We start from the raw sequence: 20,960 nt of genomic DNA, 5'->3' as shown, positions 1-20,960 counted from the left end.
TGTTGAGTCTGTGTGAGAAAGTGTGCATGTGTTTGTTACTGCATACGGTTGGCAGTGCACCAACTCCGAGGAAAAGGCAGCAGTGTAGTGAAGTGCAAAGCTCTCAGCCAAATCGGGTATTCAAGATAGAGGGATAGATTAATGGCAGTGGGGATGGAGGGAGAGTAGAGCAGAGAGAGGGACAGGTTCTATTGTACAGTTGTCTTTATTTAGACAGGTCTACTACACTGTGCTATTAGGCCTTATCAGGAAGGGCATAGTGTAAATATGAAGGAGAGGACAGCCATCAAAGAAAGTGTCACCACTGTATGTTTTGTTTACATACAGGCTCATGTTCATTTGCACTATTAATTACTTGCATTAACTTTTTGTATTACTCTTTTAAATTCACATGAATCTCTAAGATAAAACTCACCCATTTTGCTGTGATAGACATTTTCGTCTATGAAAACAAGAGAGAACGGCTATAACTTCAATAGAACTCATTTCACCCACGTCCAGAGAAAATAAAGACACAAAATCGGAACGAAACCTTGAGCGACAGTGGCAGTGCCATCCCCTGGAGAACACACAATGCAAGGCTGTACAGTCTGAGACCCTCCCTTTAATACTAACGTTATGTCTGCACCACAACAGCAGACCATGGTGTCTTCTCTGTCTGGCGCACTACCATAGGACAAAAACGGTGACATCACATACGCAATCACCTAATTTATTGCCAAAGACATGGTTCAATATCGCACAGTCGAAAAGTAATGGATTTAAACTGCCTGGTTGTAAATAAATCTCTTGAGTTTGTTTGACAACAATGTAACCTATTTTGACCTTTGACCTAGAAAGAAAAAGAGGAAACATGAAGGTCGTTCCTTATATATTAAACTTCATTTAGAAGAATTTATTTTGTTCTTCTGTAAAACCTGAAGCTTTGAACCTGTGATGTCAAGGTTTGAATCTTTTGTCTCTCTCCAAACTTCTACTTCAGAGGAAAGGGGAACCTTTAAACTTGACAGAAATATTGACGATGGTGACGTACATCGATATCGAACGATGTAAAAAATGATATTGTGATAAGATTTTTTTCCATATCACTGAGCCCTAGCTCTGAGTGGAATCCTCCATAGAAACGTGTTCTACAGCATACGTGTGTCTTCTGGAGGCAGACGGCCGATCATGTCCATTTGTCATGCTGTCACGTTAATTACCAGATTGAAACCGAGAATGAGATTATGCCCTCCCCTTCCAACGGACACTTGCACCTCCACACGCACACACGGTGAAACACACATACACCAGATTTTACAAGGACATTTTCAGTGTGGCTTTCAAAATCATACCAGAGTAAAGTGAACAACATCAGAAGATTAGAGAAGAACTATCACAAGATCAAGCTAAAGTTTTCAGCTGTGTGTGTGTGTGTGGGAGTCAATGACACAGCAGGTTTCCTTTTACATATTTTACTTATGGGAGAGGAGCATCTTTTGAGGGTCTTGTTAAAAATGTTCTTTTGTTTTATTCCTGCTCTCCTGCGTGCTGAGGAGCTCTTTATCACAGGTAAAAGTCATTCTTATGTACAGATCATTAGCACGTAATGAGCTGAAGTGCTCTGGGTAGTGAGGGGTCTTTCCTTAATAAGCGACTGGCTCAAGGAAATGGATGCAAGAGGATGGAAATCAGATTCTTTCAGCTGAAGACGACCTTTCTTCTCCCCAGGTGAGTCCTCTGTTTCTGTGCACGTTTGAAGTGACGCACAGCTAAAACAAGTTGATTAAGAGAACAAAGACCTTTTGGCACCCAAAAGTCATGTCTCTAGATGTTGATAGTTCTCTTGTGCAGCAAATTGCTCCTTTTATTAGGGATCTAAGCAGGCTCCTCGTGTGTATATATAAGAACCTAAAAAGAGTCTCTGCCCAGACTGTAACTCCTGGATGAAAAATACACCGTTTTTAATAAATATAAATATTCTAGTGAGTAGAAAGAGCCTTTAATGTGCCTCTTTAATTACATCAAAGGACATAATTCAGTTTGTTGTGACAACTTGGAAGACGACCTAAGAGTCGTTAGACCTTCGAATCTCAAAAAACAAAGAGGGCTGTCAGGGAAGTGATGAAAGGGAGGTGATTCAGTTCTGGGCATGTAGAGTTCACTTATTAATTAAAACCTTGATTAAATGCCAACTCTCCTTCTGTCCGTCTCATCTTGACAGTTTGGAGTTTTGTCCAGAAGCCCACACCAATTAGTTAACCTGGTTTAAAACAAACTGTCTCGTGCTCAATTTCCTCATAGCCTTGTTAATCATGTTACTGTACTGCTCTATTAATATTTGTCCCCTAGCAGGGTTTTTAAAAAGTCATGTGCTCTTTAGTTGAGACGTGATGAGGCTGTGACGGCACCCAGCTGGCCAAAGTTCTGCGATGTTGGCCTTGGTGACATCATTGCAAGTGGCGCGTGACAAACTGCCAGCACACCAGTCGCGACCCATGAAATAATCTCCGACAGACGAGGACAAGGGCCATCTTGGCTCGCACTCGCACCCGGTGCCCTTTTACCCCATCATCTGCCATCAGGAGCGGCAAGCTGGGCTTTCAAAAAGGTGTCAAATGCCCAGCGTGTATCAACAAGGGAGAAGTTGCTTCCTGTCAGGTGATGACAAGTCATTGCCAGGGAAGGAAAAAAAAAACACCTCACTCAGATTTTTTTTCCCCTTCTCCTTCATGCTGTCAATTAGTCTCAATCAATCCCATTGTTTCTGCTTAGACCTGTTATGGCATTTCCAGGCTGTGTTTCCACCCGCCGATGCATAATAAATACACCCTACACTATATGTTATCCCCACTCTTGTGTCAACCGTTGGCAGCAGCAGCCTTCCCTAATTTTGCTGCCACACTGAACAACATGAGAAAACCTGGACGTGTTTTGTTTTGTGAGAACATGTTGCTCCCTGTAGCCGCTCCCACATCTCTTCTGAGTCTTCTGATCATAGACGTGAGGCAGAACTGGGAAAGACGGTCATTTTCTCCAATGAGAAAAACGTGATGAGATTCTAATGGCGTTGCCTTCTTCCGTGTCGAAGCAGTGCTTATCAATAAAGTAAGGGCTGCCACAATGTGTGCAGAGTTTACTTGGCTTAAGTGATGTGGGAGTGACCCTGTCAATCTTAGCCTTCCTCTGAGAGTCAATTAGAAGATAAACAGGGCTACATGTCTTTGACAGTGGGGAGTAGGCTGATACACTGTCCCATGAATGTCCTGGGGCAAGGTAAACCGTCAGTACAGCTTTGCTGTCAGGGATGGAGGCAGAGAGAGCAACGTGTGAATGGCCCTGCCGCTTGAGAGAGTCAGGTCTGTGTGTGTGTGTGTGTGTGTGTGTGTGTGTTTTCATATCTGCATCTTGTGTTTGTTTCTGTTCACGTGTGGCTTTGTGCATGTGTTTGATGAAGCAGAACATGCTGAATGTGATGAAATTCAGTTTGAAAGATAACACCGTTGATAGGTGAAATGGTGGTAAGCACAGTAGTGATCCAAACTGGGGCAGTGATGGCTTTGAATGTTGATTAGTCTGTATTCTGCCTAAGCACATTTGCTGCTTCACATCGATAAATGTATGAGATATATTAATATTACATTGTGTAGAAATATGCCCGTTCACATGATGCTCTGTGCATCGCTGAATGTAATGCAGTGGGCTTGTATGTGTGTGTGAGAGTGAGAGAGATACAGTAATCAGCTTCAGGGCCTCAGGCTGTGAACATTATGTGGCATTTTGAAACCATTTTTTTAAAATTGTATAAATATGCCCCCACTTTGTTTTTGTTGATTTTACAATAATCATATATCATGGTAGAACTAGTGCCTATGTTTGTATGGGATGTGTGTGTGTGTGTGTGTGCGTGTGTGTGAGAGAGAGAAATTAGAGCATAGAAAATGAATTGATTGAAATTGATAAAAATGAACAATTCATTCCCTACAGTATAACATTTTTGATGAGTGTAAATCAAATGTGAAATCTACAGTATTTTCCTCCTATCCCAAAGAGTTGCTTTTTTGGAGTTGGAGTAGTAAGAGTGGTTTTTTGTTAAGAGGCGTAAGAGTTTTTGAAGCAGATGAGTAAATGGCCTCATCACGCTCATCTAAAATAACTTTTCCAGGAGTTGTAAAAGGTCAAGCACCTGTTTGTGAAAATCTCCTCTCTTGCACATGTTGAAATCCTGCACTATATTCTCCTTCACCTGCCTCCTGGCCTGTGCTGTGTCACTGACGCTGCGCTTTCATGTTTTCCACTCTGCAAATTATTAACATTGGTCATTTTTACCGTTGGGCTTTGGTAGTTATTTAATTTACTCGAGCTGCTCTTCACTTGTCCACTAGTTGAGTTGCATGTCAGCCGCTGCCACTATAGACAGCAATCAGATGTTGTCTGATTGTTAAATAGATGAAGCGCTAAAAGTGCCAGCATGTGACGCAGCCTGCTTTGCAAGTTGACCTGTTTTCGAAAATATTTGGGTTATGTAGTATTTTTGGCATATAATTAATTCAACAGCAATGTTTTTTTGTTTTTTTTTAATGAACCAATAACACTTTTTATAACTTGGCAACAGGGTCAACAGGGTCAACCACACCTAAACTGTGTTTAGAGCCTTACTATCTAAGTCTTACTATTTGTGACAGGAACAGTTTTGCACAGTTCATTGCAAAGAGACATGAGATGGTACAAAGAAAAATGGACCACGTTTACTTTGGTCCAGAATTTTGTGGAAACGACTCAATGTGCCACCTTGACTGCAAACTTTGAACAGCAGACCAGGGCTGGCCTTCAACGGGCTTCAAATGAAGGAGGAGGTTTTGTTTTACTACATTGACGGTCATAAACCTACAACACATCTTTTCTTAATTTGTTCAATTATGTTTAATAATCTGTTTATTAAAATACATTTTTCACATTATTTTAAACTAAAGGATTGTATACTATTATTGCATAAACACATTTTTTTTCTATTAAAATAAAGCCGTACATTGTTTCTCAGTAAATATGCATAGTATCAAATAATTCATGGAAAATTATTAATGCACAGAACGTTGTTGCCTTATATCAACCTGTCTTAGAGTTGTCATGAACTGTATTTTAATGACTAACCATCAAACGCCTGATGATGTTCATGGTTTTTTTTTCAGAAGTTTGCATGTTTTGCAACTACAAGGAAGTCTAGAGCAAATTACATTAAATCAATAATTCTTGAAGTGCTGCAGCTAACGATTATTTTCATAATGAATTAATCATTAATGTTGATTATTTTCTCGATTGTTCGATTAATCGTTGGGTCCAGAAAATCTCGGATCATTCTTCCTCAGTCCTGGAAAGGATGATGTTCGCTAATGTCTTGTTTTCTCCACAAACCAAAATGATTCAGTTTGAATGATTTCTCTGTTATATGGAGCAAAGAATCCAGAAAAATATTCCCATTTAAGAAGCGGAAAAATCAATACACTTTAAAAATCACTTAAACCGATTAGACGATTATCAAAATAGTTCACGATTAATCTGGTAATCGATTAAAAATCAAATAATCGAGTCATTGTTTCAGCCTTAAATTCTTGCAAACTTCAACAAATTACAAATGTAACATGTTTGTCAGAGACCAGGTAGAACTGCTTGACCAGTGAATACTTCTAAGCTGTCACCTGATCAGATAGATACTGTTACAGCAAATATATCAGCAAACAAAAGTTTTGTTACCTTGTTATAACAAAATATTTTTCCTTTTTTTCTGGCACGACAGCAGGACATCTCTTTTGTGAATGATGGCTCACAGTCTATTCTACGCTCCTACATGTGATGCTGGTGCTCAGTTAGGGAACTGCGGTGCTACTTATTGCAAAAGTTTGGAGCCCTTAGCTCTCCCTTAGTTTATGCTGTATTTTAAGTACATTGTCAGCTCAGCTTGTCTAAAAGAATAATTACATACTCATTAAGTATGTAGATCCTCGGGTCATAAATGGCCTTATTCATAATAACTCATTAAATATACAGAGGCAGTGTGTACAGCATGTTAGCAGTATTGCTTGTGTGCTGCTGCTGCTGCTGCTGCTGCTAGCGTAAACTGTTTTCCACCAGTGTATATCTAACCACACTGACGAAGCCACAATGTGGCTCATTTGAGGGAATTATTACATGCTCATTAAGTATATAGATATCCGGGTCGTACACCAACAGTGGCTTTTCTTCATATAATTAAGTGTGTCAATATAATGAGATGATATTCTAATATCTTCCTTCTGCACGTCATTTAATTCACACTCGGTGTTATTCTGGAGAAAAAAAAAGAGGCCCAACTGATGAATTTTAATCAGTGGCTGGCCATTATTACCCTCATTATTTTCCAATTAGCAAACTGTTCAGTACGGCAGCACATAGCACAGCAAGATCAACTACTGTGCCATACCATAAACACATCTAACGCTCTTATCTGTAAATAACAAGAAACGCAGCAGTGGAATGCACCACAATGGATGGAGCAGTGCCAGTGCACTGCACGAGAGAGCCGTAGTTCCAGTGAGCTGGAGTCAAATGGAGACGGTGTGTGACACGGCTCATTCAAGGCTATGATACAGAAACAAATAACAGAATGTGTTAGTTTGTCAGATGAAACAGAATAACAATATTAGTCAAAAGGAAACTGATATTGCAACTTTTTATCTTCACTGTGGCAACAGTCTGTCTTGTCACAGAGAATGAAGCGAGTGTAGGTGAACCAGAGAGATGTAACATTATACTAAATCAATCAATCAATAAATAAATGACAAAATGATAGTAAAATATTATGAAACAACTGACTTTCCTTAAGATTCAAATAAAGAAATACCAGTACTAAGCTCCAAAGCCTGGATGCTATGAAGACCAGAGCATTTTTTGACTCGATTTTGGTCTTTTATTGATAATATTTTACGTCGAACAGTTTAACCGCACAATGCATTTGTCATGGCATTAATAAAGCCGTTAGCGTCTTTTTTTTTTTCGTCTCAATAAACCAGAGGGAGGACTGCACTTTTTTTTTTTATGTGATGATGGGGCCTTCTTGTAAATACAGTTTGAGCGCCCCCAATCTCTGCTCAATGCCACTGCAGCTCTACATTCAAGTGAGCACACCCATCACAGCAGCCATTTTCAGTTCCACCACACATTCGCACGGCGTTTGACCCAGTTTTCCACCAGCTTGCCTTATACGTGTAAAAAGAGCGAAACAAATAAACAAACAAAAGGTGTCGCTGTGTTTAAATCAGCTGAGTTATTTCAGGAGTGGGGGGGGGAAAGGAGCCGTCCTCACGCACATATTTAGCGTGAAATGTACGTGGCGGGTGAGTGACACTGTCGGCTCGTTTTCTCCACCTTGTCTGTTGGCTGTGGAGCGTAAGCGCTGGTTGGCTACACAGGCGGGGCTGTGTGGACATTGTGTGTGTGTATGGAAAGATGCACTGAATGAACAACCTCGGTAACAGCTGTCAGATTCAGCAGAGCAATGTAGACGACAGAAGAGCAGGCCCAGTTAGATCCAACTCCGACATAAGACTGATAGTGGTGGATAGTCGAGGGGGGGGCAGTTGTGGGATGGACTTCCTGCCAACTTCGAATGCTGGGCTCAAGGGTTTCGATGGGTGGCCGCAGCGAGCTACTTGACGGGGGTCTCGGCACCCTGGGAGCGTATTGTTTAACACCGTGCTCATCTCTTTTATTCTCAGCAATGCAGATTCCACGCACAGCAGTCCAGAGCACGCAGGCCCAACAGTATCCCGGGACGCTGCTTTTGTCAAGGTGTCAGTCACCAGCACAGCGTCTCAGCATGGTTCGCCACTGGGCATGACAGGGGATGCAGACCCCATGAAGAGGGATTAGCACCCTGCCTATTGTCTGAAGGCAGAGTGGTGCTGGATTTAGCTGCATGGCTATTCAGAGACTGTATTTCCATTATTTGGCGGTTGACAGGGACGCTCAGTGGCCCCACTCTGGTTCCGCTGCACTATCAGAATGTGTTCATGTCGTGCCCCTAGCTGAGGCCCTTATTGTCCCAGCTGACACGAGGAGGAAAAGGTGCGAGGGTAGATTCTGTTATTGCTGTCTGCCGCCTGACCTGCAGGTTAGGGTGTTTTCTAATAGGTAAGGAAGATGCTTGCTTCTCATGTATAATTTACTGTTAATTCTGTGAACACTGAAAGGAAAACATGGGTTTACATTATTAACCCACGGAGGTTCTGTCCCTGTTAATGTGATGAATACAGAATGAAGGGATTTTTGTGAGGGGTTTGTTGGTTTTTGTTTTATTTGTTGCTCCTTTTATCATTCAAACCAAATCTCGTCCATTTTGGTTCAGGTCTTTAAATAATGCTGACCGTGCTGTTTGATGCGTTTGTGTTTAGTTGTGCATTTTGCACATTTTGTTACTGTAAAAATGATGGCGTCCTACATGATAAAATTGTTCATTAGAACAAATACAATTAAATAGATCATTTTCACACACACACACACACACACATATGTGTGTTTATTTAAAATATAAAAATGATAATCTGCACTTTCTGCTTCCAGTCAGCTGAGAGTGGTGCTATAATGGATGTTTAGTGTGCCTCACTCTGTACAGTTGTTCGGGGTCAAAAAGAAAAACCTCTGCCCAGCCCCACAGCACTCATTTATGTTGAGAGAGCAGTTTGGGCAGTAAAGCACTGTGGAGAATAGTGATGGATGGCTCCTTGGTCTCCCATAGAACAGAGAGGGGGTGAAAGTTTTTTTTTTTTTTTTTTCCTTTTTTTTCCTGCAGCAGTTTAAAGAGATACAGGTTTTACAGTACATGTATTATTTTTTTTTGGCAGTTGTCAAAAACCAAATTCTAACTTCACAATTTCATAACACTTTTGGCTTTAAGGGCCAACATTCTTGCTCCGCCCAATCGTCCACTGCATCTTAAAATATAAAATAGCTATAGGTCATACTAAAATTCCTGAAATCATTGGTTTAAACAATAAAGTAAACTAATTTGAAAATGTTACTTTTGCGTTCACATTCAAACAGCTTATGTGATTATTCTGCAAGTTTGCAAGCGTTGCCAGAGCTTGATCCAGCGTTGATGACACAGTAAACAAAACTCAATTGTGACTTCATCCAGACTTGAAACTGAATTGCAGACACATGCTTCACTGTACACTATGCTGATCTGAATGCCATCTTTTTCACCTCAGCTCTGTTTATCAAAAAGATTTTCCACATACCTTTCCAAGTGATGTTGAAAAAAAAAAAAAATGTGAGGCTAGTAAATCCTGCACAGCATGGCTCATTGGTGCTTTGCCAAGGAGCAGTCCCTAGACAAAGAAGCCTCATACCTCAGAAGTACCCCGAGTGCTGAAATGGATATTTCTATTACTAGCCATTACATACACAGATTCCTTGCAACTGCTACTTGTGCATGGGTATTAAAAAGAGGAAAGCGTGTGGTGTGGTGAGGGAATGGAATCCTTATTTTTTGTTTTTGTCCCTCCTCTCGCCCCCAAGTTTCGATGTCACCGGAAGGTGAGCAGTGGGCCACGGGTGGTTTGGAGGTTGTGGATGCTTTACTTGCCTTGATCCCTGTCAAGCAGCCATAATAAGGAGGTTCCGCTCCTCCCCCCCCCTCTCCGACACACACACACCATAAGCTAGAACTTATGGCCGCCATCAAGGCCCTGATTGCAGCTGCTGCAGAACACTTCTCCGCATGGCAGAGTGAATCTTAAACTCCTTCAGTCATCATCGGCCTGGCTCATGTAGGACCTGCCATACTCTCAAACAGTTTTTGTCAAAGTATGTCAGTCGTAGTCGACTTAAACATGCTAATTTAACTGTAAAGTACTTATAAAGTACAAGTAATTTGTCCAAACTATCGCACAATTTAACCTAACACTTCAGTTTTTGAAGTCGTAGCAAATATTTCTTATTCCTAATAACATGATATTTTATTTCAAAACATAGAAGGTGATATAATTATACACGTTATGCATAGATGTTGAAATGGATTCTAGCTTCCCTTGTTACAGTAAGATAATAATGTAGGTGTGGTAAAGGAGGCCAGCAGGGGAAGATTTCTTCAACATCATTTGAGCAGCCACAACAGAGTGTGGGCGGGGACCATGCATGGTACAAATCTAAAAGAGGTGTCGGACTTTGTCTCGGTCGTTTCCAATTCACTGGAACACCGTGTTCATTTAAAATCAGCCCCATAATTAAGGGGAACCAACCCTGAAATTATCAATCAGTTAATTACTGGGATATTGTAAAACAAATGCAGCTCCTGATTGGAGCCCACTGGCTGCCCTCACAAGATGGAGCCGTCATCCGAATAAAGCCAGGCATGTTTTGTAGAATGAACGACCGAAACAATGGCCGTCACTTCACACACTTCACTCACAGTAACAGCACAGTGTGTGGCAGAGTAAAGAATATACAAATAAAAACATTTCAAAGCGGACCAGGTTAATCAGAGTTTGCCGCATGGAGTCTTATTTTCTTTTTTTAAGGTCGAGGTAAAATTTTTAATTCACATTCAATTTACGGTGTGGAACCTGTGGCTTGGCGACTCTCCGGGATTAAAGCACTGGTGTGTTTATTTGCACTCATGCAGCTTGTGGCACAATAAATATGTCCCATAACTTACAGCTGTAACGTGTAACCAGCTATTAAGTCCCCCATTACGATGAAATTGTGTAATTCAATTGCGGAATTCCATGTTCGGTGGTTTCCTTCTGCTTTAAAATTGTACACTAGGAAAATGATTATGATTATTATAGCGTGGTTTGAAAACCTTGGTTTTTATTTTAGTGGTTGATGTAAAAAAAAATAATGCATACACAGTTTTCCTTCTTTTTTCCCCTCACACATCACACAGTAATTCATTAATTAAATACTACATAAGCACACCAGTGACTGATTCAACTCTTCTTTTTTTTTTTTCCTCATACGATAAATAGAAAGCTGTATGGACTGCTTGACTCAGGACTTCTTCTATTTCCTATCAGTACTTTCCCTCTGCCCCCCTCAAGGCACGAGCGCATCAAAATGCATAACAATCCCCTCGTAGTGTCAGCAACTTACAGCCCATCTCTAAAGCAGATGTGGGCCAAATGGAAGTAAAGGGTCAAAACATTTCCGTGATTTTGCTGAGAGACACGAGAGAAAGAGAGAGAGAGATATAGAAAAGGGGAGAACGTTCAGCCTTCTACTCCATGTGAAAACACTGTAACTGCTATATCTCTTGATGAACAGCATCTAAATTTAATCAAATAAAACGTACTTTTTTCTCAGCATCGTGCCGATTGTTCAGCGCCACGGATACGAGCTTGTTGCGACTTGTTTGGAATGTTTCCGTCGCCAGTGACTTCAACATGTTTTCTGAGAGTTGTGTCCAAACAGGGATGCAGCACGAACGGCGTCCTCTGCTTGGTGGCAGGCAGCGGAAAAATTGGAACAAGACTTGAGAGACCAAATCTGGGCCCAGGGTTTTTTGGCAGGCAGCATAGTGTGAAATTTACAGAATTTCTTGTTAGTTGTGCAGCTGCCTCTGTGCCTGCACCACAGTGTCATCAGTGAGTAGCTGGGAGAAACGGGTAGAGGGCTGGACACACTGAAAAATCACTCATGATTCATGTTTAGTTTTTTCCGCAAGATTTTGTACAAAATACGACAATAAGATGGCGGATAAGATGGCATGATTTGGAGGTGACATAGATTGTTTTGTACGTGTGATATGCATTTTTTTATTGTGCTTTGTAGAAAACACTATTTGTCAAAAGCAAAAAAAAAACCTACAGAACAAAAAAAGCTTTATTAATTTCCTTTTTTTTTTTGTCTCCTTGTCACAACGCAAAGCCAGACACATTTAACATGGAAGAGAGGTGGAGGTAGTGCAGCAGTACAGCAGGCCTCATGTTTGCTTTACAAATTGCAGTCACATATCATTTACTTTCCCCTATTATTGCAAAGAAAAACAATCAAACAAAACCTCAAACAAGTGCCACCGCACACTTACATCCCCTGCTTCGACTTCTCCCCCAGTTCGTCTCACTAACTGCATCTGCCAGGAGTCGCTGGAACAGATGCCTTCATTTTTGTGATGGCCTGCTGCTTGCCTCAGTCAGCTGGCCAGCAGGTCACAAATGCTCACACACCCGTGAGGACACACGGACACACACACACACACACACACACACATTTGTGCTGCGATGCCTATGAAGCATGTGTGTTTAACTCTGTGGTTGTTTAAGTAAGCTGAGAAGAATCCCCTCTGGTGATAAATTCATTTGCGAGTCCTTGGCTGTGGAGGGTAATACAGGCCCACTGCTTCACTGTGTGTGTGTCTCTGTTTTGCCCTTGCTCTCTTTTTGGTATTCTTTCACGAACAGCTTTTTTTTTTTTATATATATCCCCTCACTCGGTTCTGCTATTTCTATTTTTCCAGAGGGAGATGGAGAAAGAGAGAGAGCTAAAAGAGCGGGAAAAACGAAAGGAGAGAAATGTTAATCCACCTCGAGTAATAGCACCGGTCTTTGTCCTGCACTCATTATTTTCACTTTGATTACAATCTAGAGCGGCTCAAGTTACCCTAATTCAGCTGGCTGAGGCTCTGGTGAAATTGTTCTGTGCTGAGTGATGGTTGAATTGAAGCTGCCGGGGAGGGGAAGCGAGGCGAGCAAAGGCATTGGGTGTGGAGAGTAAAAGAATTGTAATAGTAAAAATCATTCAATAAAGGAATTAAAATCAAACAACTGGTGGCAATATCTACGGTAATACTGCCAAAAAAAAAATAAAAAATAAAGTGCAGCATCATAATATACACAATCTCTGAGTAAATGTCATACTTATCCAGCATGGAGGAGATGTAAGCGATGAAACCAACCATGTAATTCCTTCGGGGATGCTTTCTTGCCAACAGGACATCTTGTTTATGCCAGAATGAGAATACTGACAATTGGTCTTGGTTTTGCTCAGTGCTCAGCGATGGAAGAGCGTGCAGGCATGCTGGGATTTTCTGGCCAGTGACGGCTATTCTACGGGAGGGGAATGAGCACTGTGGACGCCGCCTGAGGGCCAACCACCACTAGACTGTAAGTGCTGCAGTTGCCTGGTCCCCATGTAGCACTAATCACAACACTCGTCTCTTTCCATTTGTTCTCCATCAGCGGCCTGAAACAATCCACTGCTTTAGCTCCATCCACACTCCATCCTCTTCTCTTCTAGTTGGCTGTTTCTTTACCTTCTCAGCTCAGGACTCTTCCTCCTCTAGTTTTCATATTTTCCCTGGCTTATCATTTTTTTTTTTTTTACTTTGTACTGTACTTGTAATGATGCAGGTAATTGTTCCACCTAATTTTGGTCCCTTTCACCCTTTCACCCTGAGTCATAGCACACACACACACACACACACACATACCCAGACACAGTTTATGCCCTAATCGTCGCATCTTACCTGGAACCAGTCACTCAGAAATGACTTTCTGCTTCATTAGGCTCAGGCTTTGGTCCTCATTAGATCTACTGGTTCGTACAAAGTCACTGTTAATGAATAAAGGTCCTTAAGAGGTAACAAAACACATGCGTGGTATTTTCCCTTCCACACAACATTACTCATTTAATGTCCCCTTGTGTCTTCCTGTCACAGTATGTGATACGGTAAAAGATGGCAGAAACCGTCATTAGACAGATGTGACTTTCTAACTGCGCCGCTGCCGTCATTTCAACTACTAGCCCGGTTCACAGTCGTACAGAGCTATGCCGATTTTTCTGCCCCCAATGATCAGATTAGAGTTACTAATTAAAAAAAAAAAAAAAAAAAACAATATTACGAGCTGCCCTAACGCTCCTCTTGGCGGTGATGAGTGAGGGCAAAGTTATTATTCTTTTGAACTCCTGCAGTGTGGGGGAAAGAAGGCAGACATTCAAAGCAGCATGACGTGTGGTGTTTGTTATTTCGTTAGTACTTTTTTTTTTTTCAACCCTGCGCCAGAGATTTATGGCCTGATAAGTATCTCAAACTTTTCTTTTTTTCAAACGGGGATAATTTTAAGTACACCTCAGAGGCAGACATCTTTATCTGAGTTTTTCTCTATTCCTTCTGTTTTTCCTCTTGTCTCTTTCTCTTCTTTCATTTCAGGCAGTTTATTCCCTTGGCTATTTGCACTTAAGTGGACATGATGATTTTTGTTCCTATTGAGAGGTATTATAGCTCTGAAATGTTTCAAAGCAATTCAGCCTCTGCTCTCTGAAAAAGAAACATGGCACAGTGGCTTTTTTTTTTTTTTAATGTATTTAAGCTTTTCATATTTTTCTTATTCCTCAGACATAGATAAATTATCTTACACAGCAACATGGCCACAGCCTCCAAATGTTTTGGGTAGAGAGAGCAAAAGATAAAATATGACCGAGGTCAAGAACGTGACCCTCATAAATAGATGTACTCTCCTGCTCTCCCGACCTTTCCTTTTGCTTTTTCTTAGAGGGTAAACTAACATACTTATGGAAACAGGTCAAACGTTTTGGACTGAATTAATTTCTCACAGATTTTTCTCCTCTTTACCGTCTCGTCCGAGAGCCTCCCTGTGATGGTGCCCACCACGTTATTGACAGATTTCCCCAGTTGGCATTACATCATTTGTTTCTATTTCCTGTCAAGCATGACTGCTCGACAGCCCATCTGTATAATTAAAACGACCTTTAAGCAATTTGCTGCTGAGTTTATAATATTTTTAGCCTGGTCATTATTCCAGATGCACAGATGTGGCACGTCAAGGAAGGGAGCGTGTTCTTGACAGTATCTTACTCCCATTATTCGTTCGGGGGGGAAAAAGTGGGTATATGTAGTCAGGTTGGTGATGGAGCTATTGCCCAATTTATTTCTTCAAGTGTCAGTTACACAGGCAAATATGTGTAGTGCCAATGTGGGGCTGAATTTCTGAGCGGCTACAGCCTGTCAACAGAGCAAGAGAGGAGTCATTAATCACCATACATCTGATCAGAATACAGCAAACCTCTACTGTTTCCTGTGATGGAAGAACAATGGAAGGCTGTGTTAGATCTTATTCTGCTAATTGGGTTAGTGCAGCTAATGGCCATTTAGATGGTGGATAACAGGGAGAAATTTTACTCCACAAATGTGGTGACGGAGGCAGAAGCTATCATGTATTTGAATGATAGCTTCCAAAAAAAAAGAAGGTAATGCTGGATTCAGTTATAGTATGAGTGGGCTTTGATCAATTTCAATATTAAACGTTGGCATGGTAACCAGGTTATTTTTACACTTTTATTTGCCATAGCAAAAAAAAAAAAAATATCATGGTTTATAGACGAGGTATGCAAGGTTGTGTACGGAGTGGAGATCAGCAGAGCCACAGGTGGTTTACAATTTCAGCAAAATGCGACGCGAGATCACATCACCTGCTTCTCTCGATCCCTCAATTTCAGCACACAGAGCATTTTCACAGAAATGTTACCTCAAACTGTTTTTGAGAAGAACAACAGTCCACTGTACAGGGACGTGGGAATTGAGAAGGGAATTAAAATTACAATACTTGCACGCCCAGCTGCCCCAACTCAAATTGCTGGGCTGTTATATGCTTCTGTATGCAATATCCTGCCATTGAGCTCTGTGCGAGGCGCGCTAATAATGAAGCAGTCTCTGGCAGAAGGATTCCCGTGTGCAGGCCATGAAAATTGGAAAAGAGGGAATAGATATGTGACTGTACCAACCCTAAATGGGCTGAGGGGCTCACTATTCCCCAACCAAAGTCACTGCAACAGTGGGAAATACTACCTGGGTTTCTGTGAATACAGGGCCAGTTTGAAACCACTGAGAGCCACTTGAAAAAGTGAAAATGACCGTGGCGATATCAGAGCACGTCTCCAAACCAGGGAACAAATAAAGACTGGCTGTCTTCCTTGGTTGAGTGTAGCTCTTGGCGCTGTTTCTGTTTGGGCATCGGTGCAGTCTTTTGCCCCGTTATACTCCTCCAAATGGGAAAGAGAGGCTGTTCATCCGGACCATGAGCAAGTGGCTGCTGAGATGAGGAATAGGCCCAGAACCTCTCACAGACTAACGTGACAGGCTGCATGACATCACTTAGCCAAAATGGATTGCCTCGTCTAAATGGGATAGTTGTACCCAGAGTTAGCAGCAGTTCTCACTGGAGGAAAACAAGTGACTCTGATTTGTTTTATGTTCCGGCAGTGGTGCTGTTTTTCCTGTGGGTGGCAAAGATTATTTGACAGTGTTTAGTATCATTCATCTTGGATGTGAGTGGAAAAAGTGAATTATAGACATAGATTTTCAAACTCCCTAATAAGAGGTTTTGATAACTGTGGAGAGTTTAATAACTTGTGTTCAGTAATATTTCCCAGGTATCATATTCAGCCAGTGAAGAATACCTTAGTGAATTCCCCAGACAAAATTTTGGACTACTGTATTGTTTGAAAGTTATAAATCTGTCTGGGCACGGCCAAAAGGAAAAGTCTGGGAAGACCAAAGGCTGCCAGAGATAGATTTATAAATTGCACCCATTACACAAACAGTGTTAGTTTTATTATGTTAGATGTTGACGGATTTGCTGCTCAGACTTAAGCGTTGTTGGTTCGGTGTTTTATGCTGATAACATATCCTGGTCTGTTGCTGCTGACAGCAGTGTTTAGTATATGATTTTTGTGGCTTTCTCAGTGGATGAGATCCCCAAACTGACAAATAAAACTGAAAATAGCTAAGAAGTTTAGCTGTCTCTTGAGAGACGTTGGGAGATATGTTTATTTAAATAGCATTTTGATCTAATATGTGTTTGATTTACACTAGTAAATACTGGAAGAAAAGCCACAGTCAGGCAGTCAAATAAGATATTCAGTACACAGAGAGAGAGAGAGCGAGAGAGACCCCCCCTCCCCACTCACCCCACATTTTCTTGAGTGACCTGTGCACCACCTAGGCCCTGGGGGCTCAGCTACACACATGGCCCGATCTGCTGCTCCTGAAAACTTTAAATTTCTCTGCTGCACACACACACACGTACACATATACAGCCATTCATTTTCACAGCACACAACATCTGGTTTCCAGGACGGCTCTCATGAATGCAGACCTTTTAGCTGCCGGTACAGGCAGGCTGCCGGTGTTAATGACTAGGGCATTCCTCCACTCCCGGGATGAAAATGGGGTAAGGATGCAAAACAGAGGCAGCCATCACTTCTAACAGGTAACTCGATCCATTCAGTCTGTATTCGCACGTGTGTGTGTGTGTGTGTGTGTTATAAAGAGAGAGCGAGAATAAGTGGCCAAAAGGCGGTATAGGCCAATGAAAGGTCCATGGGGTCAGAAGAGACGCCACAGCACCCCGGCGTCTGTGTGCCAGGTCTGGCTTCCTCCCAAAAACACAGAGAGGTCACAGCAATTTCCGCTAGTCAGGAGTAGGTCAGGGTTCCACTTCCCTTTCATATCGGTCAGTAAAGGATGAGGAGGAGAGAGCGCTAGGTATGGTCTTTGTACAATTGCCTCCCCCTAATCCCCCGAGTGTCAGCGCTGTGGGGAAAGTATGGTGTCGTTTGGCGCAGCGTGAGGTTATGTGGGGCCACGTTATAAAAATGACGTGGACTGCATTTTTGTTCAGTTTGCAACTTAAAATGTAATTATTCATTTCATAATTGGCGGGGAAGTTACAGGTGTCATAATCCCCCTCTTAACTGTTATTGGCTCAGTCCCTCGATGCTGAAGTTGTTCTTTAACGTCAGCGCGTCACCTCACTTGGCAGCAATAAATGAGCTGAAATGCTTTGCTGAAGAGCTGAGAGTGAATACATTAGCAGTGCGAGTAAAAGCTTGCCATGAAAAGAGCTCAATCGTGATTTAAGTAGTTTGTGGTAGATGGGATTATTTTAGAAATATTTTTGTTTGCTTTCTGGGTTGTTTTTTTTTTTTTTTTTTTTTTTTTTTGAGGATTTCCCTTGACCCAAATAGCAGCCTCCTCTGCTCTTTTCTCTGTTCACTTTTAAATCCCCAGTCCAAACTCACTTCATTGCAGTGTGGTCATTCAGTGGGTTGCTTTGAATACAGCCTCCCTCTCTGTGAAGTTAATGGGCCACTGAATCTTACCCAGAACCAGCCATAGGCGACGTCTGGGGACTTAATTGAACAGACTCGGGACTAATACCATCAGTACATTAAGCAGCTTGATCCTCGCAGTCTTGACAAATTCAAAACATATTTGGGTCTTGGGAAATGTCTGCTCAGTACTTCTGCAGATTGCAGTGATGATTAACCATCACAAAGACCCAAAATCTCTCCATCTTTGGTAAGCATGACTCCAAAGTTTGCTTTAGGCCATGGGAAACCTGGCTCATTAAAACACACTGATAATCGCTGTCTCTCCAACGATGAGTATTATGAACTTAGAAACCTTATTGGTGCAGGATTTCAATATCTCATAAAGGAATGCAACACAATGTGAAGTTTCACATAACTGTATTTTTGGCCCAAGACAGCTCAATCAATATTTGGGAACATGAACCACTGTTGAGCTATAAGGGAATGAAATGAACACTCAATATTATGCAAGTATTCGAGGGCAGCGAGTCTTCAGAGTCTTTTCTTGATATTCCTTCTTAATTCCTTATTTATGTTTGTTTATTTCAACATTTTTCTCCACGGTGCTTCATGTTCTAGCAGCATCCTTAAGGTTGTTGCCAAAACACTCCCAATCAGAGTCATTAACAATTAAGGGGGTATTTATTGGCACGTATTAAAAATGATAAACGCGTGTCCAGGGAAAGTTACGTGAGCCGCTGCTCTGGGAGTCCACTGATGCACTAAGATCGAAACCCATCAGAGCTGTGTCCTCTCCAGCTGCCTGAGTACATTTTAGTAAATCTTTATAAATAATTAGCACTACTTACACTTTTAAAAGTGCTCTGAGAAAAAAACCCTCATTTCAAAATAAACATTTAAATATTGCGTTATATAATTATGAAAGTTGAACAGCTTCCCTTCCGCGCTCTATCTCCTCCGTTGTGAAACCATATATCAACGGATGCTTGATTAACTTCACAGCTGAAAGCATGTGTCGGCCGCCTGGATGCTACAGTGCGGCAAACAGGGCCGCCCGCGCTGCTCGCTCCAGCTCGTGATAACAAAAGCCATCGCCCTGTGCACCGCTAAGCAGTTACCACATGATTTTATGAGAGCCACGCTCATTTATGAGTGCAATCAGTTGCAACCCAATGCCCCACAGGATGTCTGTGTTAGCACCCCTCTTTGTCCTATGATGATGGACTGTCGGTTCAATGGCGTTATTGTAGCTGTAGTGGCCATCCAGGGAGTAATACATTGATAACAATATCAGCTCATAAAGATGGGCTGTTGGCAAAAAAGGTCACTCCCCTCCTTGCCTGCACTGTATCTCTCTCGCCTCCTCCATGGATTCTCCGTTACTTCCCCCCTCTCTTTCTCTCTTTCTCTCTCTCTCTCTCTCTCTCTCTCAGTCTTTCTTTTCTTTCTCTGCCTGTGTGTCTGTATTGCGCTCACTCAGGGTGATGATGGCTGCCCCTCGGTGTATAAGGAAGCTGGAATGTCATGTTTTAACTGGAGTTAGAGGTATGTTGACAGGCCAGACAGGGTGAACAGATGGCAGCATGACATGCCCAAGGTCATTCGGCATGCCGCTGTCGGGAGCACTGGATTTGAAACCCAACACTTTTCCGCCTGCTTCCTTTTTCTTTCTGTTGGATTTATTCTCACCCCTTTCCCCACCTCTTTCCACCTTTCGTCCGTTCTCTCTTTCACCTCTATCTCTCACCTCTTTATCACGCACCCACTTTTTGTAACCCTTCCCCTTTCTCCTCTGCCTGCCCTGTCTCCCTTAGTCTTTTTCTCTCCGTTTATCACACTTTCCCACCACAGTGTAGGTCACAAAGCCTCTTGTGTAGGTGGCTGCCTATCTCTGCTTTAGCACACTGCCCCCTAAACTCTCCTCACTACTCTATGCACACTGTACACACTTTCTTCACCTCGTGGAGCATCCACATTTGTTCTATCCCTTCCCTCCCTCTTGACCACACATGCTCAGTTGGCATCACATCGGCCCCGTGTTCCCCGTAGAAATGTGCCAAGTTACCTTTGTCTCCCAAAGTCTTGCCCCAAACAGCCCTGTCAGCAGACGTGTAGAGAGAATCCAGATGAGTTTTAATTACCTGCGCAGCCATGCCTGGAAGGTCGTGCACCGGAAATCCCAACCACACTGGTACAGTAAGCATGCCATGTAACAACACATGGCTTCTTTGTCTTCCAGCTAATTTCCAACAGAAGCATAAAGTAGAAAGAGAAAAAAGAAAAAAAGAAAACAATGGGAAAAGAGGGGAGGGAGATGAAGGAAGCAAAAGGGGAGAAAACTGCTGTTTGTGCTTAGTGCCTAACCATCTATGTTGAATATTTTTTAAGGCTCATAGAAAAAGCCCAAGTAGAGCAGGGCAGAGCACGGTGTCCTCACCTTACCCGCATCTTGTCAGTAGTGTTTGCTTCAGCTCAGTAGGCAGAGCAGTTTTTTTTTATTTCCCCCCAAAACAGCATAGGCTTTTTCACTTGTTTTCCTCTGATAAAGAAAACATTGCAGTGGTAATGCAAAGAGTCGGTTCGGAGGGTGAAATGTCAAGCGGGGAAGGCAAACACTTTCATACAAGCACTTTACATTCTGGGAATATTCAGCTGCATCCCGTTTTCAGGTATTTGTGAGATTTCGCTTGTTTATCAAATATCTCAGACGGTGCGTATCCATCCTGCCCACAACTGGTGTGGTGCTAATGTCCCCCGGTGAGCCTCTTCCGGGTGCTTTAGCTCCATTTGCAGCTTTCACAGGTTGCTCTCAGCCATACAAAGCGTGGCCCACACGAGCTCTAACAAGGCGGGAAGGACGCCATGACAACAGCAGC

At 42.2% G+C, this 20,960-nt stretch overlaps 1 long non-coding RNA gene across 2 annotated transcripts in view; it reads left to right on the top strand.

Annotated features, from left to right (window-relative positions):
- The window catches only part of LOC131466008 (uncharacterized), a 67,459-nt gene extending 53,922 nt beyond the window's left edge, over nucleotides 1-13,537 (top strand). The window contains exons 3-4 of one of the 2 annotated variants that reach the window (XR_009241371.1): nucleotides 13,000-13,115; nucleotides 13,191-13,537. This is a non-coding gene — a long non-coding RNA (uncharacterized LOC131466008). Of the gene's footprint in view, nucleotides 1-12,999 lie in introns of both variants that reach the window. The other variant, XR_009241370.1, reaches the window with a different exon arrangement.
- The last annotated feature ends 7,423 nt before the right edge of the window (nucleotides 13,538-20,960 follow it).

This window comes from Solea solea, chromosome 9, assembly GCF_958295425.1.
Source record: "Solea solea chromosome 9, fSolSol10.1, whole genome shotgun sequence".
NCBI classification, from domain to species: Eukaryota; Metazoa; Chordata; class Actinopteri; order Pleuronectiformes; family Soleidae; genus Solea; species Solea solea.
The sequence above is the reverse complement of the archived record's forward strand: the minus strand, read 5'-3'. Positions and strand labels throughout refer to the sequence as shown.